The 21,363-nt window shown below is 43.3% G+C and overlaps 1 long non-coding RNA gene across 2 annotated transcripts; it reads right to left on the bottom strand.

Annotated features, from left to right (window-relative positions):
* Positions 1 to 1,345: 1,345 nt before the first annotated feature.
* On the bottom strand, positions 1,346 to 19,359 carry LOC123289849 (uncharacterized). Of its 2 annotated transcripts, XR_011505900.1 has the most exons (4): positions 17,781 to 19,359; positions 14,289 to 16,390; positions 2,024 to 2,189; positions 1,346 to 1,557 (listed from the first exon to the last, which is right to left on the bottom strand). It is a non-coding gene; the product is annotated as an uncharacterized lncRNA (long non-coding RNA). The 2 variants fall into 2 exon arrangements; XR_011505899.1 differs by lacking the exon at positions 1,346 to 1,557 and having other exon boundaries at positions 1,579 to 2,189.
* Positions 19,360 to 21,363: the final 2,004 nt, after the last annotated feature.

The raw sequence follows: 21,363 nt of genomic DNA, 5'->3' as shown, positions 1-21,363 counted from the left end.
GAAGATCACAGGGGCAGTGACTGGTTCAGAGACGGGCATGTGTCCCAAATAAGGCCAAAAAAAATGAGCCCTGACGTTGTTGGAACTATAGAGAAAGAAGTGTCTGACCCTGGGATTGCTAAACTGGTAGATGGAGCCCTTGGCAACCATCTTTATTTCCTTGTAGGGAATACTTGCCTGTGAATGAAACTAACACAGAGGAAAGCAGGGACGAAGGAGAGAAGCAATGACTGTGTCCTTCATACACTGTTTAAAGCCCTGCATCTAACTGTGCCTGAAATAACCCACTGGACTTCCCAGTTACATAGATCAACAAATCATGTTGCAAAGTCAGTTTAAGTTGGGTATGTATTTCATAACAAAAATGGTTGGGACTAACATACCTGGTCTAGTGACAAATTCCTAGATCCCATATTTCCCACATATTCCTCCCTTCATCTCTCAGACTTTATCAGCTCATATTAATCTATGTGAGAATCCATCCCTGAAGCAACTCTGGAACTTGCCACTCCTTAGACCTGAGTTGTCTTGGTCATCCTACAGTAATTCTGTCTGTACCATGGGGTTGCCAAGGTCCAGACTTTATCATTAAAGTATGCAGTCAGCAACTAAGGTTACTTCCCATAGAAATAACTGTTCTAGAATTGAAGCACCAATTGAGCTACTCTTGTGAGCTTTACAGGGTCTTGAGATCCTTTGAAAACAAATGTCACCTCTTCTGCCATCTGCCTCCTGGCGCATGGCTGTCTTGCTGCTATCTTCTTCCTGTGTTGCCATCCCACTCTTGTAAGCAGAGCTCTCATGCTGCAGGAAGGAGTCAAAATAAACTTTGCCTTCATTTTCAGGATGAGTAAACAAACTCCCAGACATAAGCCAACTCCTGTCAGAGCACATGTGTCTTCATTCATCTGCAGGAAACAAACAACCTGGCGAAAACCACTTGGAGGTCACTGAGCGTTCCCAGGACTCTGTGTTAAGGGAGAATATCAGTATCTGCCCCAGCGCTGGTGGACAGAATCCCTAGCTAGCTCAGCCATTCCTGGGCAGATTCTTCCCTGTGTTCAGTGTTCAGGTCTCCCCTGATCCTCTCATGGGCCCTGAGGAGACTAGGTCCTTGGAGAGTTGGTAATACTACACATTTATGGAAGGGGGAGAGTGAGAGAGGGAGAGAAGGTGGGGGCGAGGAGGAAGGAGTGGGAGTGAAAGAGAGCGGGAGGAAGGAGAGGAGGACAGGGACAGGGAGTTGGGAGGGGGACAACAATGCCTTTATGTAACCATTTAAATTAGTACAGACTAGAAATCGGACTGTACCTTAGATACTAAGATAGTGATATTGAAGAAAATTTAATAAAGGCAAACTCTTTGTGCTACTAATTTATAAAATTAGGCTTTGAGTGAATGTATGCTACTGTGAGTACCTTTTTTTATTACTGTAAAGACAGATAATAGAGAGAAAGTCTAATCTGTACAAACATATATACAGTGACAAATAAGAGCCTCTCTCCTCATCAACTCCATGGCCCTCTCTCCCTTCAGTTAGCAGGTTTTCATTTCCTTCTGGAAAAAAAAAGAGTATACATAGATGTATATTTATATATTTTTTTACACAAAAGAGATCAAACTACACATGCTTTTTGGTAACTTACTCATTTTCACTTAATAATAAGACCTGAGTCTCTTTGGTAGCAAAACAAACAGATCTATCTCATTCTTTGAATGGCGGCCTGAGAGCCCACTGCAGGCTCGATCACTTAACCAACCCCCATGCATGGACGCTTAGGTCACTTACAGTGTTTGCTCTTGAAAACAATTTTATTTCCCGAAGTATATCTCCATGGTGAAGCCCTGACTGGAAATGGTGAGTGAATGCCTCTATACACTTTTATTTCTGATAGATAATACCAAAAAGTGCTTTATTTATTAACAATAAACAGTTACCGCCATCAATTAGCATTAAGACTCTTTGCATATAATTAAAAACTGAAAGCAATTTTTGCTTAACTACAGGAAGCTTTTTTCTCACTTTGTAAAACAAGTCCAGAGACAGACAGTTCAGAGAGTCCTCAGCAGCCTAGGCTCCTTCTTTCTTTCTGCTCTGCCACACAAGGTGTGTGGCTTCCATCCCAAGGCCATCTCATGGTCCAGCAAGGTTACTGAAGCTCCACACCTCACATCTGCCTTCCAGGTGGCTGGAAAAAGAGAGGGGAGAAGAGACAAGGGACACACCTCCTAGATGAATCAGCTCCCTTTAAAGAGCCTTCCAGAAAGTCCCACATAACTTTTCTGCTCATATCTCATTGGCCAGAACTAAATCACATATCCACACCTCATGATAGGGAGGCTGGGAAATGTTTGGGCAGCAATGAAGCTGCCAAACAATTAGGGTTCAGCTTCTAAGGAAGGAAAAGAGAAGGGGGCAACTACCTCTCCCACACATCATTACTCATCTTGGTAAATTCCAGAATGCTTCTTTTTTTCAATTTTTAGCAGAAAGAGCTGGATCTATACATTTAATATAAACAAAAAAGCTCCTCTACAACTCCTACCTTCTTGTGACTCTATTTCATCTCTCTATTAATGTGGGCATTTGGATGTCTTCATCCTAGAGCAAAAGGCACGTTCATCTATATGAGCAGAGCAGACATGCAGCTCTGAAGTTTCTGGGACATGGCACTAGCAGCTGTCATTGCAAGGAAAGTGTTGGCTTCGTGTATAATGAGCCCCCATAAACCCATCATCCAGCTTTAACAAATACCAACCCAGAGCCAATCTTGTTTCAGCTAACTCCTTCCCACGCCCCCATATTTTTTGGAGAAAACTCCAGTCATATGATTTCATCTAGAAATATCTCAGCATATATCTCTAGAAGATAAGGACTCAAAAAACCACAATGCCATTATCACATGTAAAAATAACAATTCCTTAATACAAAAAGTCAGCGTTCAACTTTCTAAGTCACATAAACTTTTTAACAATTTGCTTGAATAAAAAATCCAAATAAGAGCCCTGCATTGCAATTGGTAGATACTTTTAAGTCTCTTTTAACTTGTAGGTTTCCAGTACAGTAACCAGAGCTCTCCATCTCTTGCTTTCTTTTAATTAAAAGAAATTTATTATGGGAGATTTAACACACATATTAAAGCCAATAGGCATTTCAATTTGCAACCATTGGTCTAATTAGTACTCAAATCTGCCCCCTTTTGTGCATCTCCACCCCTTTTCTGCTTCATCGTGCCCCCCCTCCAAACCACCACTCAGTCACCCTGGTCTGGGCCACCATCATCTCTTTAATACTCTGATGGCCTCCCGATGGGCATCCCAGGCACCCATCCATCCTCCACTTGGCACAAGTTCACTCTTGCACCCCTCTGCTTAAACAGAAAGGGTAAAATAATAAACCATTGACAAAGAACACATGATATTTGTTTTCTTGTGTTGTTCAAAAACTTGTCTTTGAAAGCAGCTTCCAAGTGTGTCTTCCAAAAATGTTGAGTGCTTACCTGAATATATATTAGATATCAAGCAGTTCATTGAAGTATTGTGGTGACAGAATCTCCTGCCCATAGCATAGACAGGGTCATCTGGCCTTGGTGCATGCAGACTCTTTGCTAACTTTGGGGCTTTGAGAGTGTCCTGGGTCTCACCAAAGCTCAGCGTCCTGGTTCATTCTCTGTCCTTTCCCACTGTAGCATAGCCTTTTCCTGATTTGGTTCCTGCCTTCTGGATTTGTCCCTGCTCACATGCCTCAGTGTCCCTGCATTTAACCTGCCTTGGTTGCTAGTTTTTACCTTCTGTTCTTAGATCCCAGCTTGGCTCCCCCTTCCCAGCTTTGGACCTACCCCCTTTCAAAACTGTCATTTCCAACAGACTCCACACACCCATTCCGCATGCACACACACAACCAAAGACATATGAGTTCAGATAATTTTTCCTTAATTAGCCACATCAAATTATCACCGTACCTCCCACTTCCTTCTGTCCTGAAGGAATGGACTGCCTAGTGAGACAGTGAACAGAAAAGGGCATGCAGGATAACAATGCCCCTCCCTGAAACCTGAATGTAATCACAAATGTCTAGCCTGGCTTGGGGATCTGGTGTTTGTGCTAACAGCAATTCCCAGGATGTCGAATGATCAGAATTTACTGTATAATTAGAATTTATGCATGATGTGTATCCAAACAAACCAAACTTAGATTGGTGGCAAAGGCAAAATCTTAGTCTTATTTCATCAGGCTTACTGGATAAATTATACTTTTAAAATCCTGGAGTTGAATCTGTGCAGTAGCCAAAGGAAGGCATGACAACAGGAGGAGCAGAGTTACTTTCAAGTTTGTTCACTCTCCCTGGTTTCTTTCCCTACTCTGATCTCAAATGTTCTTGGCTTATCTGTACAAAATGGTTTCCTAAAACAATTTTTTCTCTAGGAGACTCTGTCTTTGCTCCCTTCAATGGAATAAACAAATATCTTCCAGTAGCTACCCCTCAGCTGAACTTTCTGCCTTCCAGAAATAGAGCTTGGCTTTAGCCAGCTAATCCTGTGTCCTGTGAACTGTCGCAGCAGGGAGGGGCGGGCTGCTGTCTCCCGGTCTTATATAAGATCCCCCATGGGAGGAGCAGTGCTCAGCAGAAGCAAGCATGCCCCAGGCAGGGCCTCACAGCTGTCCCAGGGCTCTCCAGTCCCTGCCATGTGAGCTATTGGCCGCTCAGAGTGGGTCATTTAATCTCTTGTTATTTTTACTACAGTTCTGGCTGCTATTTTACTAGGGAATCTGAAGGAACGTATCCTTCCACCTGCTCAGTCCAGATCAGGAAGGCAAGCAGCCTTTGAAGGAACAAAGGTCTTAAATGGGCCGGAGAACTAGGACTGAAAGCCAGTCCTCCCTCAAACCATTGGGAACAGCACACTTAAAGAGTTGACTGTGCTACGGGGCCCCACGGACGGCAGTTATTTAGGCAAAGACTCTTTGAACTGGAGGGGGCCTTAGTAAGAAGAGATTGTCTAGTGCTCTAGTCAAAAGATGTTGGGATAAATGTCTGAGACATTTCCACCTGCCCATGATACTTACACGGAGAAAGGAAAGAAGGAGCTGGAAGAACAGCTGAAATACTCACACTTCATTTCAGACAAAAGGGTTAATACGAGGCTCTCAAAGTAATAGAAAAACTGAGATGTGGGGGTAATCTTTAGTTCTCTTTCTCCATTCTAGTCCTAACTCTCATTTCCTTGGAAAATCAAGGGAGGTGATGCTATAGATAACATTATAAGTGCTGTATCTGGTTAATGCAGATGTAGCTGAGAAGTTAGGTGATATGACAAAATATTTTCCTCACATGAATCCATTCAGCTCTGTGCTTCGATTCATGTATCCACTTTATCTTTGGTAGGTTATTTTAAGATGTCAAAAAGGAAAAGGTCATTCACACAGACATGGAGTCTCACTGTCACAATCCTAGCCACCACACCTTGCTAAAGGAAATTCCGATCACAGATCCTTTCCCCTGCAGGCACAGATGGCAGCTCCGAGAGCAAGATGCTCTACTGGAACTGACAACAAGGTCCTGTCACTCATTAAATTGTCTGAGCCTGTTTGGTTATTGAGCATCTTTCAGTGGACGTCTTCACCTGCACGTGTTAGAATGGCTCCTTCAATTCTTATATAATACTTAAATGTGTAGAGCTAAGACCTCCTTTTAGACACCACATTTCACAAACAAGCCTTCAATGATTCATTGAAAAAAAAATGACAAACAGGGCTAGAATCAGTGCAGGTACATGTTTGACAACTGGCTCTACAGGGAAATAAAGCTTGATTTGTAGTGTTTTACCATTTTCCACGTGTTAATACTCCAACCTTGGCCAAGTTGAAGCTACTAACCTAGCTTCATTGAATGTGGAGTTGGGAAGAGATGCACACAATTGGCTCTTGAAGGCAAGTGCAAGCCAGTGCAAGCCAGCAAGCATCAGCACACCACTAGCTGGAATGGTCAACAACCAATCATTTTTGTCCCCACTAGGGCATCTTACTTTTCCTAGACCAGTGCAGAATGACTGTTTTTATTTATATTTTATTATTTTGCTTATGTTATCCTCACCAAATAAGGGAGCAAATCAAGCCCTTTTTGGAGCACTGTTGCATCTTTGTGTCCTGGTCTCTTCATTGCTCACAACTGACTTGATTTTTACTCTGGGGTTGTACTCAAGTCCAGACAACTTTGGGCTGAACAGCACTGCACAATGCTTGAGGTGACAATTTAGAATCCAAAAAAACCTGGGTTCAAAGTCAATTCCATCATGAAGACAAGATAGGAGATTTAGGGTTCCATGACCTCTCCTAACCTTTCTAAATCGGAGGAAAATAATAATAATATAACAAACTCATTGGGCAGCTGTGAAGGTCAAATAAGCAAATGTATGTAAAAGAATTAGCTCAGCATCTGGCACATGGTGCTCCATAAATAGTAACTATGATTATCACTAATGCTATTACTTGGCCTGCTTTCTATCTCAGCATTGTCGCTGCCTCACTAGTCCATGGAGGGGAGCCCCCCTTGTGAAATGATCAAGGTGGATGGTTATTGTGTAGCATGCCAGGAACCACAGAACAGGGCTCCCATGTGTCTCACAAGGCAAGAAAGTCCTAGGCTGGGACATCAGCGTATCAGCCCCTATAGCCCAAGCCCAGGTATTTTCTGTTTAGACAAATCATGCAACAGATATTTCCCGCAGGAAGGCCATGCCATCAATAAACAGAGGGCCTTTTGAAGTGGAACAGTAGGCTCAGAGCTTCCAAATACCCCAGCGTGAAGCCAACTGCTGGGTAGCAGCCTTCCCCTGTGTTCACGGGGGCCCCCAGTCCTGCTTTTTATCTAACCTGTCTCTCCTCCTTCCCCAGCCCAGCCTCCTCCCCCTTCATCCCTGTGCTGAAATTCCCCAACCCTGCTTCCTCCCCAGGCACAAGGGCAGAAGCACCTTTCAAAGCTAATCGCAATCTTTCTACTCGTGTGTCTTTGTATTGTTTTCAAACCCTTTTACTTCCTTACGTATTTTGACCTTATGAAAACCTGCTGAGCCATGCAGGGCTGATCTTATTACCCTCACTTCACACATATAAAGATATAGTGTCCCAGAGAGGCGAGTGACTTGGCCAAAGGTGAGACAGTGTTGGTGGCAGAGTTGGGCCCCCCTTGGTTTTAGGTCTCCCCTGGTACACATTTTCATTACACTACGATGCTGACCAAAAGCCGGTTTTCCCCATCAAGCCCCACGCTGGACAGCAGCCCGTTCCAATGCCTGCATTGTCAGGATGATGAATTCTATTGGCTCTCCCTGCCTGGGTCTGAACATGCTGTTCCCATACCGCGTTTGGCCAAAATATCTTTCTGAGCTCGACCAGTTCTGTGGTGATGAGAGAACAGCAGAGGCCCCTGTGCTTACCCTAAATGGACTCTTCGCCTTGTGAGTTATGTAAAGGCTCGGGAATTCTCAGAGGAAAATCTTTAAAGCACAAGAGCTGGGAAGGACCTGAGGGATGACCCAGACCAGCTTCTCATTGCACTAATGAAGAAGTCAAGGCAGAGAGCTTGAGAGATGTGGACCAAGACCCCACACTGGTTGGCCAGTGGCCAAAGGAGGCCTGGACCCCAGGTCTCCTGACTCCCTGTGCACTGCTCTTTCACCTCAGACCAAGGCTGTTTCTTGGACTCCTAATCCTCTTCTGAAGTCTTGAGATTTTCAGTTGCTTTTTAAAAGGGCAAAAAACCAGAAAAAAACAAACCAAAAAAAGAAAGCAAGGTCATAAACCCAAATATGGAAAACAAATATAAGCTGTTTTTTTCTATTTCAAGATCCCGCTGTTTCTTTATTCATTACGCTCAATGCAAAGAAAATTAAAAATGTCAACTAAGGTAAACAATATTTTATATATAAAGCACTACACCTTTAAACATTCTGTGGTATTTTTATTTAAACGTATCTGAGCTCTAATTCCTAAACAATGAGATTTCCTTTTTCAAATGAGACCAAATGTCTGAATGAGTAGCATAAACACCATGCTCAGAATGTTTTGGAATTCTCCTTAGAATCGATGGCACAGTCTTTCTTTTGCATGTCTTCAGTGAAACGATCGTCTGTCTTGGTGAAATGGGATGCTTAGTGCCTTCTCTAGCAAAGGCCACAAAAAAGACTCCATTGTTCTTCTTCATCTCTCTGCTGTGGTGATTCGGAGAATGTTGACCATTTATGCAAACCTGAGTATTCTTCCAGCTGTGAGAATGTCAATCTGTCTTGGAAAAATCTGTTGTACCTCATATGGAGAGAGACTCAGAGCTGTGCTTGCTCTCATTAAGGGAGCAAATCAGTCTCCCTTTAAGATCCGATAAATAGTTCCAGTGAGGTTTGAAGGGAAGTCCCTTTCCTTCCTCCTCCTAATCTGGACTGCTTGCTGATGCCAAAATTTTCTCTTAAAAATGGTTGCATATAGAAGGGGAAGGCGGAGACTCAGTAAGGAGGGAGATTACCAAAGTCATGACGCCTTTCATTCTGCAATGAAAGATTTTTTAAAAATTAAAGGTAAACACACGGTTGAGTAACCTAGTTCAGGGAGAGAGTCAGCCTTCAAACAAATTGTGTAAATGACCCATTTTCAAAGCCTCCCTTGTTTGGATGGTGTGGAAGGCTAGAGAAATCAGGAAGTGTGAAATACATCAAGAGAAGGAAGGATGTCCATGGAGGGTGCAGGAAGAGCCCTTCAGGGCTCTTTTTCTACCAGCTTAACCAGGACAAAGTGTAATAACGCCAGCAGAGCAGGATTTATCACATAACTCATGAAACTTCAGCTCAGCTTTCCTCAACTGCACAGGCTCCTTCTGATGCTCTCCAGCTGATTTTATGTTTATGAGTTTGTTTTCTTTTTCTTAAAAAAGGCTCCCTGGATTAAATAAATTTCAGTCCTACAAAATCTGGATGAGCCCCTGAGTGTGCCAAGTAGAGATTCTGAGTTACAGAGTCACATGTATAGGCCAGTCTGATGTGGATCCTGAAAGAAGGCTTAGGGCAGCTACTTTTACTTGGGTGCAAGAAGGACCAGATCTCTATTTTCTATGAATCAACTGGATCTTCATTTGGAAGTCCCACTCTGCTGGGCTGTTAGACACACAGATGCATACACACATAGACACACACTAGCCTAAGGAAGGCTGCCCTATCCATGCTTGAGGCACAGGAATTGCTTCCAGGACCGAGAACCCCAGAGCATGTGTCCCCATCTCCTCAGGCACATCATTCAACATCACTTCCTTGGGCTCCCGAACCATAGGAGGGTCACATTCTCTTCTCTAGAGACCCACATATGTCTGTCCTCTTCCTCTCCGCTATGCGGCTTCCTCTAAGACACTCACCTCTGCTCTTTCTCATTCTTTTACAATGGTTTCTTAGCCTGCTCTACCCATAGTATGATGATTAACAAACCAAATGTTAGCTTTGTCTTCCCGTGGTGTAGAAGGCCCTGGTCAGCAAACTCCCCCAAGAAGAGAGGGGACTTTACATCAGGTCCTTGTAGTGCAGACAAAAAAGGGAGAGGGGAAAGAAAACAGTGTATTTCCATATTCAAAAAGAATGTTTCTGTAAGCCCACATGTCATCACCTGTAGCTGATCCTGCTTCCTCATGTCTCCAGTCACTGGGAGAAAAGACTGTTATAACCCAGAAGAGAAAGACCTTTCTGAATTTAGATGGGGCATAGAAGATACTGCCAAGGAAGACTATAGGTTGCCTGTAAAGGAGAACTCAGTTCTAGGCTTGATCCCAGGGCCAGCAAAAAACTCCCAGGGAGTACCAGCACTTTACATGGTTGGCCCAGCTATAAACCAGGTTTGTTTTCCAGCTTCATACTTAGTGAGTCCATATTTACAAAAGTGCTGCCACTATCATCTCAAGGGAATGTTATTACTGTGTTCCTGTGGCCTTATTTTGATTGTTTGCTTATTGTTTTTCTACTCCAGATTAATTAGAAGGTCTCTTATCAGGTGGTTTGCAGCCTGGTGTAGAAGAGTATACGGCTGTACAAAAATAGCCACACAGCCCCTCCTGATGTCCAGAACTGACCAAGGAAACCCTGACCTGTTCTTGTTCCCTTGGTCAGCGGAACTGCCCCTGTCCCAAAGTTGGGAGAGGTGGCCCCATGAGTATTTACGCAGCTGGGTGTGCAGGGTTGGTTCGCCAGACTGTTCATAGTCCACTATAAAGAAAGGTGTGCTCTCTGTGTGCACCGGGGCAGGACTCCGCTGTTTCTGTTTGCTCATTTGTTTTTGGTGCACAACTTCATGACTCACATGAATCCATTTCATGTTAATAGAACAAGCAAGTGTGTAATGAGGTCTTGTGCTCAAAGACGTGATTAGAATCAGTTTCAGGGATGAATCAGATCTTTGGGGAAGACTGAGCCTCTCTTGGGTTCTTCCTAAGGGCTCTGTCAACTCCGTGATACAGAGCTAGCTGAGTGTCTGCACTCCTGAGGATTTATAGCTTCCGGATCAGGTTTGTGGGCCAGAAACGCACCAGAACAACACTCTTTCTACTGATGTTTTAAATTCCCCTAATATTACCCAGCTTAGCGCTAAGCACACACGAGGAATTGAATAAATAGTCCTCAGCTGATTCCAGCTCTCTATATCGAGCTTGTAGCTAGCATACCTGAGAAGAGAAATCCCTCCTGAACTGACTTGCCAATTCTGGACATCGTTTCAAGCCTGCTTGAGCTTTCTATCTGTATCACTGTTTCGTATCTCAGGAACCCACTGGTGCCTGACTATATTTAATCGTCTGACATTTTCAAGCCTTTAGCAACAGCACCACCAAGTTTACTCAGGATGTTTACCATCAGTTACTCATCATAACACTCCTGTAGGGCAGGTGGCTGTTAGCACTGGCATTTTATGGGCCGAGAAAACATACTTCTGATGATACACAGAGAATCTGAGGCAGAACCATGCTCGGAATTCTGGATACTCGGGGCTGTACATGACCCAAGACAAAGACCCAAAACACTACTGAGTTAGGTGGATTTTCATCATTTTATGATTGACCAATTATTCAAAGCACTACCTTCTCTAGAAAGCCTTTGTCAACCACTGCACTCCACAATGACTCTCTTTCCCAGAGCACCCCTCTCCAACCACCTCCCAAACTCCTAACACACATTTTATTTGTTCGTCTTTAATCACATCCTCTTTATAGGATCAATCTTTTTCAATAGATTACATTACCTTCCCTCTGGAATATTACCTCCATCAGGATACCCTTGTTTATATTCCTCTACCACTTCTCACTCTGTGCTTATTCTCACATAGGGCTGAGAAGACACGACCCTGTGGCCACCACTAGCCTGAATGCTGCTAATTGAGGACAATAAATTGATATAAAAGTGAACCAGGACGTGCTTCTCAGCTTGACCCCAAAAGGACACATAGAGAACCCCTCCCAGGGACTGCCTCCTTGGTGATCTCCTCTGACTCAAGTAGGTAACAGCCACTATCTCCCTACAGCCCTTACAGAAGTCTTTCTGGGCAGATACCATCTGTGAACTGCCCTCTTGGCCTCGAAAGTTCATGCAGAAACAGACTTCTGAGCTAACCTTGAAACGTGCATCTACAGATTGTCAGATTGCCCAGGGGAACTGGACAGCCAAGACAGGGCTGAGTAACAGCCTGCCTCCAGTGTTCAAACCAACAAGCTCAAGAGTAAATCCACCTGTCTACACAGCAAGCTTCCCATTTAACCTGATCATACAGAGAAAACCAAAAGCACGTTAACTTAAAAAAAAAAAGGAAAAATATTCAATATAAAACATTTGGGAAATGAAGAAAAGTACAAAAAGTTATAGAATTATCCATTATCTCACCACCCAGAGATAAACATCATTAACATGTTGGTGTATTTCTTTCTGGTCTTCTTTTTTCCTGTGTAAAAATATTTTTCTCAGGTGAATGAAATTATAGTTTTATTACTTGATTTTTTCACTTTACAGTTGCATTTCATTTAGCATTTTTCACGTTATTAAAAGTTCCAAAAGCATGATGTTAATGGCATCATAATATTTCCAATCACAGAGGTACTCTGTTCACATGTCATGTTAATGTTGCTGAAGGGTGTGACTGGGAAAGCTTCCCAAATCATTCCAGTTAAGTCTTTTTTTAGGAAATAGTCAAATAGACCCTCTTCCTGTTGGACAAAGTAAATACAATTTCTCATGACAAGCCTATGCTTTTCACCTATATAAAAATGGCTAGTGTGGCTAACTCTGTTGAGGCCCCACCCCTTATTCTCCTTGACCTACTCACCTGAAGCAAGGGTAAACCTTTCCTTGCTGACAACTTCTAAAGTACCTAGCCATCTCCTTCCCTGCCTGAAGGTTTTCTTCAGGATTCAAAGCCCTTAGCAGCAATCCTTCACCAATGAAGGGTGAGTTGGTGGATAAATACCCTAACTTGTTTGACCCTCCCTAGGAAAGTCCTGAGCCTCATTCTACTCAGTTCCTGGCAGGCTCCCAGGAGGACTGAGCCATAGTTACCCGCAGTGGTAATCCACTTATTACTGGCTTTCCTCTCTTCCCTTTCTAACTCTTCCCACTCCTTCAGGGATGTTTTTTGGGATCCACTTTGGAACAACTAGCTAAACTCAGCCTTGCCTCCAGATCTGCTTGGAGAACCCAAACAAAAACCCACCTAAAAACTTACCTAAGAAAGAACGTAGAGGGGGGAAATTCAACATTTCACAATTGGCCAATAAATTACTACTATTAATCATGCACTGTCCATGGAAAATTCAGGTTTGCATCACTAATGTAAAGACTGTCTGAAACCTCCTTCCTTTCTGAAATATCTTGACTCCCTTCCAGCCCCTTTGAAATTTCTCTCTATGATTTTGAGTGTAAATAGAATTCCAGTCCCATTTCTTCAGTGGTCATTCTCTAGAACACACATATTATTTGTCTTTAGGGCTGTTTCTAAACAGCCCTGTCACCTTTAGTGGTTGTTCTGTGAAGAATCTGGAGACATAGTAATTTGAAATGTCAGTGGATTTAAACAGACTGAAGTGTCTGCTAAATCCAACCAATAGGTTACTAGGCTTTGTTTATACAGCTGTGGCTTGATATAACCCTGCAGCAGCAGTGGAGGACCACATAAATAACTTACGGAGGAGTGCCTGAGGCCAATTCATGAAGCAAGAGATGTTTTAAATAAATTTGAAAGCCAGAGTCTTTGAAACCACAAACTGTTTACAAAAGAATCGAGATTCCTCTTTCTGCATAAAATAATGCAACCTTTGGCTTGCTTCTCGAACATTCTCTACTAAGAAGTGTTTTGTAGGCCAATGATTAAGGAGTCTATGGCCCTTCCCTGCTCCCCCTCTCTTTGGACCCTCATTTTCCACACTAGTATACCTTTTTCTTCTTCAGTTCTTGCTTTCATGCTACTTGGCATTTAGAGGCAGATTAAAATCTTTAGAGGCAATATTATGGTACATCTCCCATTTCCTACTGACACATAATTAAAAATTAACACAATTCTAAATCACAAAATGAGTAGAAGATAACAAAGTTCTAATATTTCTTATGATGAATATTTTGATGCTTTTTTTAAAATATCAAATATATTTCAAAAATACTTCTTGTCTTTTTTGGTATCCTAAGCACAGCCTGAGTTTGCCTATTCAGTAACCCCATCAGGGACAAATCTGTGATTATGGATCAGTTTGCTGTATAGAATTATGAACTGAGAAGCTAGCTGAACTTCCAAGTCACATATTCAACTATACCTCATTTATATGCAAATAGCCAAAGAATTAAAGGCTGCCCCAAAGTTGACTCTCTGGTTAGTATTCAGACAGGTGGGGAATTTATTTTACAGAAAAGTGGCAAGTCTCATCAAGAATGGCTATTGTGATGCCAGAGTCCCATCGAACAAGGGTGTTACCAGTGAAAATCAAATTAACTTACATAGCACCAAACAAATATCCCCAGCAGTTTCTCACCACCTCCTGAAAACAAATTGACCTTAAAATAGCCACTAAAAAGGTGTGGCAGCACAGCCAATTTATTAGCACTCATGCTGGCCAAAAACCTCAGCTAGGTTTGACGTCCAGAAGATGAATGAGAGCAGACTGTCCAAACAACTGAAGTGGTCTAAGATAAAGTTCCACGTGTTAGGGCTCTTTTAGTTGACAAGGAGAAAAACCCAACTCAAACTAGCTCAAGAGAAAAAGAGAGGTGGGGAGGTTACGGTTTATGTACCTGGGAAGACCTGGGTCTTCAGGAAAGTCCAGGGAACTTCAGGCAAGGCTGAATCCAGGGGCTCAAACAGTGCCATCGGAGCAATGCTCTCTCTCCTCCCTCAGCTGTGCTTGTGGGGAAAGTTGGAGTCCAGAATGGAGCCTCTTCTGCAGAGCTCCACTAAGTCTTGGGCTGTCCCTGTTTGGTTCAGCTTGCGTCATGTGCCCATTCCTTAGTCTCAGGCTATTTTGGCCAAGGCTGGGGTTTATGCCCAGCCATTAATCTAGAGGTAGGGCTGGCCACATACATGTGAGCTAAGAAGGTGAAAGAGGTGGCTCCCCAAGGGATACTGGGCAAGCAAGAAAAGATGTCCACCGTGATGTCTTATCCCTCATTTATGTCATATGTTGATTGAAAGCAGCAACCATGTCATGCATCTTTCATGCTTAAAGCAGCTAGCATAGATCCTTATTTCTAGCAGGTGCTCATCACCACTTGTTGATCAACTGGTTGACTAGGGCAAAATAATAAAAAACCAGGGGGTTTCCTCTGCGCAAAGACCATGCATGGAAGTCTGTGAAGACAAAGGACCTCACCAAAGAGCAGAACTTACACAGGACTTTAATTAGTCTTTGTCAACACCTGCCTATCTTAGCAAGCATTTTAACTTCTAATGGGAAGCCCAAAGATGGATAGGCTGAGAGACTGGACTCCATGCAGATCTAGAGACCCAACAACCCAGAATAACATTTTTGAATGGAGAGCTTGTGGCTGGCCCTGTATATAGACATGGTGGGTAGCTACTTATACAATATTTTGACAACTTCACAAGTACTTTTAAGTCCCTAATTTCTCTCCAGCCAATCAGCCAAAGCCTGTGTGGTAGAGTATTACAGAAAAAACATTGGGATGGGTTCTAGTCACCACTCTGCTATTAATAAGATGTGTGATTTTGAGCAAATCACTTGGTCTCTCTGAACGTCAGTTGCTCTATCTATAAAGCAAGGAATTAGTTCTTTTCAAGCTCTTGCTTTCTAGAACCCATAACTTACTGAGCTCTGTAACAGAGCAACAGCTCCCAACCTGGACTGCACATTAGAAATAGTTTGAAAGCTTTAAAAATAACCCCGATGCCTAGGCCACAATGCAGACCAATTAAACAAGAGTTTCTGGTAATAGGACCCAGGAATCAATACATATTTTAAGTCTCCCAGGTGATTCCGATTTGCAGCCAAAGTTGAGAAACACTATCCCATTTCATTCTGCAGTCTTCTAGAAGAGCAAGCTAAACAGGGTGAAAAATGAGCCCTGGCAAAGTATACCTCCCAGAGACCCCATGTGCAGCCAATGTGGCCCCGCAGCTAGTGGCATCTGCTATGAGCATTTCACTCACTGCATTGGAAATTATTGTCTTTTATTGATGCTCCTAGTGCCATCTGGCACTCAGCATATTCCAGGGCAAGTTTCCAGAATTAGAGCATTATTATTTTTGGTGTTGAATTCTTAGTACAAATGGCTTACCTAAAACCATTTCAGCCAAAGGATATTTTTCACTATTAAGAGAAGAGAAAACTTCAAGGTACTCCATGTGTTGCATAATGAACAAGGAAATGAGAGGCCACCAAGTGATGGTTTAATCATTTCCCTCCTCTTATGTAATAACACATATTTTTGTTCAATCACATGAATCATTGAGTTCGCTTTAACATCAGAATGCATTGAAAAGCAGGGGGAAATATATCCTTGGCAATTAGCTGCTTTTTAAAAGAAAAAAATCATCATCAGTTGAGCTTTCTATGGCTCAATAATACTCACCAGCATTTATGTCACTTTCAATGATAGGTTGGTCTGTTTCACTGAACCCTTTTTCTTAGGGAAAAACACTGCTATACAATTTTGATTCACATCCATACCTCCTGCCACAGGATCTCATGCTCCATGCAGCCTGCCTCCTACGTACAAGGGCTTACTTTCCACCTTTGTTGTTCGTTCCTTCTTGTCTCTGCTTTGTGGGCCCTTATGCCCTTTCAAAGTAGCAAGACAGAAATAACTTGGGTTGAAGTTTCAGGAAGTTACCTTGTCTTCATGAAATTCCATTCATTTAAAGACGTCTAAAAATACATCTGACAGGATTAAAAGACATGACATAAATGAGATCAATGAAAAAGTGAGCCCTCTTCACTCCCCACTTTTTCCCTAAGCATTAAATCAAGGAAACATTGCAGCGATTAAATGAAAACAAAGGCCTTGGTTAACCAAAGTTAGCATCATTTATTTCCTTCAGAGAGGCTCAAACTCATGGCATCTATTTTCCGCTTTGTGCAGGATGTCCCTGGGTATAAAAAGGGGCTGTGCTTATTTTATGTGGCTTCAAACCCAGTATTTCCTACACTTCAGTATAGACTGCACTTCTTTGGAAATGCTCAAAGCCCACCTCTTCTACAGAATTCTTCCTATAGGGATTTCTCATAATAAAGTGGAGTTTGGCTTCTCGTAATTAATCACATTATCTGATAACACCAGACTCCATTCCCACATGGCAACCCTTGTTTAGGGTTGAGTAAAAGTCAACCCTTTTAGAAGGAGCTTGGGCCCCTAATTCACCATTGTCCTGCCACTCCTACTTCCCTCACTTCAGTTACCACTTCTTCTCTGGAGTCTTATACCTAGGAAACTCTCCACTGCTTTCAGGTTACCTGAACCCCTCTGGAAGTTTTAAAGAGCTTGCATTAGTCAGGGTTTTCCATAGAAACAGAACCCCACAGGATAGATGAGGATATGTATATATGTAGATATCCTATATCTTTACATGTATACATACACATATACGGGAGAGAGAGAGATTTATTTTTAAAACTTGGCTCATGCGATTGTGGGGACTGTCAAGTTGAAAATTTGTAGAGCAGGCTGGCAGGCTGGCAATTCAAGTAAGAATTGATCTTGCAGTCTTGAGTCCAAAGTCTGGAAAGTCAGGCAAGGGTTCTATGTTACAGTCTGGGGACAGAATTTCTTCTTTTTGGGGAAACCTCAGTCTTTGCTCTTAAGACCTTCAACTGACTGGATGACGCCCACTCACACTACAGAGGGTAATCTACTTAAAGTCTACCGACTGTAAATGTTAACCACATCTCTAAGGAATACCTTCACAGCAACATCTAGACTAGTGATTGACCAAACAATTGGGCACCATAGCCTAGACAAGCTAACACATAAAATTAACCATCACAGAGCTGCAGAGAGCAGGACGCCTTTCTCCGGAAACACAATTTTAACGTACCTCTCACTTCCCCTACGACCCTCCTCCTCCCTCAGCCAGGAGCTCTTTATCTCATCACAAAACCAGAGAGCCTTGTATTCCTCCAAAGGTATTGATGATACCCTGAGAAATACTTGCCTGCAGCACCCCTTCCCTGAGGCCATAAATACTGCAAGGCTGAGCTGTCTGAGTGAGGGAAGGCCGGGGTCCAAGGACATACAGGAAACCCCACCCTCAAGTAGTATTTCAGGACTCACCTGCTGCTGTGACATTCCATCTATGTTCATCAGTGCTGTTTCAGCTGAGCCCTCTCTATTCTTTTCCTACCCAAATGATAGAAAGAGTTTCCTTCACGGCTTGTTGCTAATTCTTCATCACCCACTGACTCCAACTCTTTTGCATCTTGACTTCCACTCTCCACCCCAAACTAACCGAAGCTGCTCATTGGTGATTTCTTGATGACTCATTAATTACCAGAGTCTCTTGAGTTGTCCACGCTTTCTCTGGCCTTCAGCTGAATTGAGGGCTGTTACTGCAACTTCCTTTTTAGCTTTTTTTCCTGATCCTCTATTTTGCAGAAGAATCTTTTTTATTGGATATCCTAACTCAGTATTCCTCAAAGTTTTCCTTCAGCTAGGTTCTCTTCTCCACCACCACCCTCTTAACAATCTTATCTACCCTCACACTTCATCATCTTGATTAAGAATCCTCCAAAATGGGGGCTGGCCCCGTGGCCGAGTGGTTAAGTCTGTGCGCTCCGCTGCAGGCGGCCCAGTGTTTCGTTGGTTCGAATCCTGGGCACCGACATGGCACTGCTCATCAAACCACGCTGAGGCAGCGTCCCACATGCTACAACTAGAAGGACCCACAACGAAGAATATACAACTATATACTGGGGGGCTTTGGGGAGAAAAAGGAAAAAATAAAATCTTTAAAAAAAAAGAATCCTCCAAAACGTCTATCTCTAGCTCCAACCTTTCTCTAAAGCTCTAGACTAATATTTTTTCCCCATATTCAGGATCTCTCCACCTAGCTGTTCCTCTGGTACCTAAAACTCAATATGTCAAAAGGCATTGTTTATCTCCTTGCCAAAAACTAGCGTGTGTGTGTGAGTGTGCGTGTATTCCTGGTACTGAACTCTATGAGTATTTTCGAAGTACTTAGGTTTCAATTCTAGGAGTATTTTCTGACCATTGCCTTGCCCTGGCCCCCACACCCACCTCATTTCCAAGCACTATTTATTCCACTGATACATTGTCTCATGGTCTCTCACACTGTCCCCTCCTGTTATATTCTCACTGCCACCACCCTGGCGAAGGCCTCCTCATCGCTCATCTCCTCTCTTGCAACAGCCTCTTCCCTGCTCTCACTCCCCCAGCAAATGAGCCTCCTGACATTCCTGAGGGCACTGGGGTCTCTCATTCTCCACTCTTTTGCTCAGGTTCTTTCCTCCGTACCTTTGCTCAGGTGATTTCCTGTGCAATTGCCTTTCAGGAAGTCACTCTTGAATCCACGGACTTTGCTCTGCCATTTTGGCATTTTACCAGATTGCCTTTTAGCAATTTGTACACCTCTAATTTTCCATTACGACCTTAATTTGTCTCGGAAGCCCTGGAGAGGTAGAGAGTTCACAATCTGAAAGGGCAAATAAGCTACATCCACCAACATAAAGTGTTGCTCATAGAAGGTGCTTCATAGATATTTGTGGGAGGAAGGATTACCCGTTAATCTTGCTTCCTCTTCAGAATTTAAACTGAGGGTGAGGACTCTGCCTTATAATCTTCTATCCACTCTCCCACCCCAAGCCCAGAATAGTGTGGGACACATAGATCTCAATAAACCTCTGTTACTTGTGGGACTCAGGGACTAAAGAAGACCTGGAAAGAACAACCCTGCCTTGAGCCAGGAAAATATCTCAACTAGAGATAGCAAACTGGTAGCCACATAGTGATTGCAGGGCCACAAACTGATTGCAAATATACTTTGATGATCCTCCTAAGGTTTTAAATATTTTTAAATTAGTTGCTTAACCTTTTATAAATCAGAAGATTGCATACAAAAATCCAGCTTCTCTCGAAAAATGACATTTAGCAACAGTGGACCCATGTTTCCATTCAATAACAATTGGCTGGAACAGATCCAAGTGCTCCCTTGGGACAGAGCCTAAACTAGACTCTCCAATTTGCCACACTTCCTTCTCACCCTATTTCAAATCCCAGCCTGGTCCCTATAGACGCAGGAGTTTGGAACTCTTGATCTAAGCCATTCAGGACCATAACTTCCTTTTGTAGCCCTCCACCAGTCAGGCTCTTCCTAGGACAACATGCTAAGGATATTCCAGATTTCACACTGACCTCCATCTCCAGGCTGACCAACGAAGGCCCATTTCACAGGGGTCCCATGGAGCCATCCCCTACACCAGTTACGGCCTGTGACCTCATTCCATTTCCGTCTGCCTTTCTTCTCCTCTGTTTCCAGTGAAAGCAAGCCAAGACCCTAAACAAAAACAAGCTTTCATCCTCACCCTCCTTAGAGAACAAGTTAAAGCTACTACTGCCAACTCATCTCAAGCCGAGTATGGTCCCAGAACAAACAGCAGCAATAGTTTACACGGCCCCAAGGCCTCATCCCACAGGGAAACCGAGGGGATTTCCCAAGTTAAGCAAGGATTCAGCTCTCCTGTTTTCTAAAGACTTTTTACCTAAAATGTGAAAGTTTCAGAAGCCCCCTGGATATTTTGTTTATAAAACAGTTACTCAGGGACCTTCCCAGGAATCTTCCAGACAATTAATTGAATCTACCCTTTTCCATCCAATTACCTGCTTTACTGCAGACTCAGCCTTTGTAGCTGAACAGGACAGTGTGGTCTAGAAATAGACTGAAGTCTCTTGACCCTTTGCCATAGCAGAAATACTAATGATGAAAATGAAATGGAAATTGCTGGGTGGGACCCCAGCGAAGACGAGAAGTGAAAGGGAGCAATTCTTCTACTGGAAGTGTGTTCAATTAATGTGTCATCAAATTCCTCAGGTTTTACTGTGATCTCATTCATTCTCCACAGCCAGTCTTTTCTGAGGAAAACGGAAAATATATATATATGTATATATATAATAACTGCACATACATTGGTTAAGATTTAACTATGCTTTTCTTCTTCCAGGACTTTTGTTTTTTTAAAGATTAGCACCTGAGCTAACACCTGTTGCCAATCTTTTTTTTTTTTCCGCTTTTTCTCCCCAAATCCCCCCAGTACATAGTTGCACATTTTAGTTGTGGGTCCTTCTAGTTGTGCTATTGGGACGCGGCCTCAGCGTGGCCTGACGAGCAGTGCCATGTCTGCACCTAGGATCCGAACCAGCGAAACCCTGGGCCGCAGAAGCAGAGCGCCGAACTTAACCACTCGGCCCCCGGGGCTGGCTCCTTTTTCCAGGACTTTTGAGAAACACAGTTGGATGTGTCAGGCGCATGTTTCCTAGGTCGTTTTTGGTACAAATAAGGAGCCAGATGCTGTCGCGTTTCCAGGTGCCTCTACTCTAAAGAAGCAGAGGCTTCCTGGTTAAAACTACCCCTTAGCCTGATTCATGACCAGAAATTTATCTAATACAGTTTCCTGGACGCGTGTGTTATTATAAGGAACCATCAGCCGCGTGGCTGAGCCGGCGTTGGAGGAGCTAAAGGTCAAGCATTTAACCCATCAGGGCCGCCCCCTCCCGCGGGCCCAGAAGGCAGCCCACACCTGCGGGGACCTTGCTGTGGGCGGGAGCCTGGCGCCGGGCGACTCAGGCCGGCCTGTCCAAGGGGCATTGCGAACGGGGCGTGGGCAGGCCCCGGCAGACAAAT

This window comes from Equus asinus, chromosome 9 (assembly GCF_041296235.1).
Source record: "Equus asinus isolate D_3611 breed Donkey chromosome 9, EquAss-T2T_v2, whole genome shotgun sequence".
Lineage (NCBI taxonomy): Eukaryota > Metazoa > Chordata > Mammalia > Perissodactyla > Equidae > Equus > Equus asinus.
The sequence above is the reverse complement of the archived record's forward strand: the minus strand, read 5'-3'. Positions and strand labels throughout refer to the sequence as shown.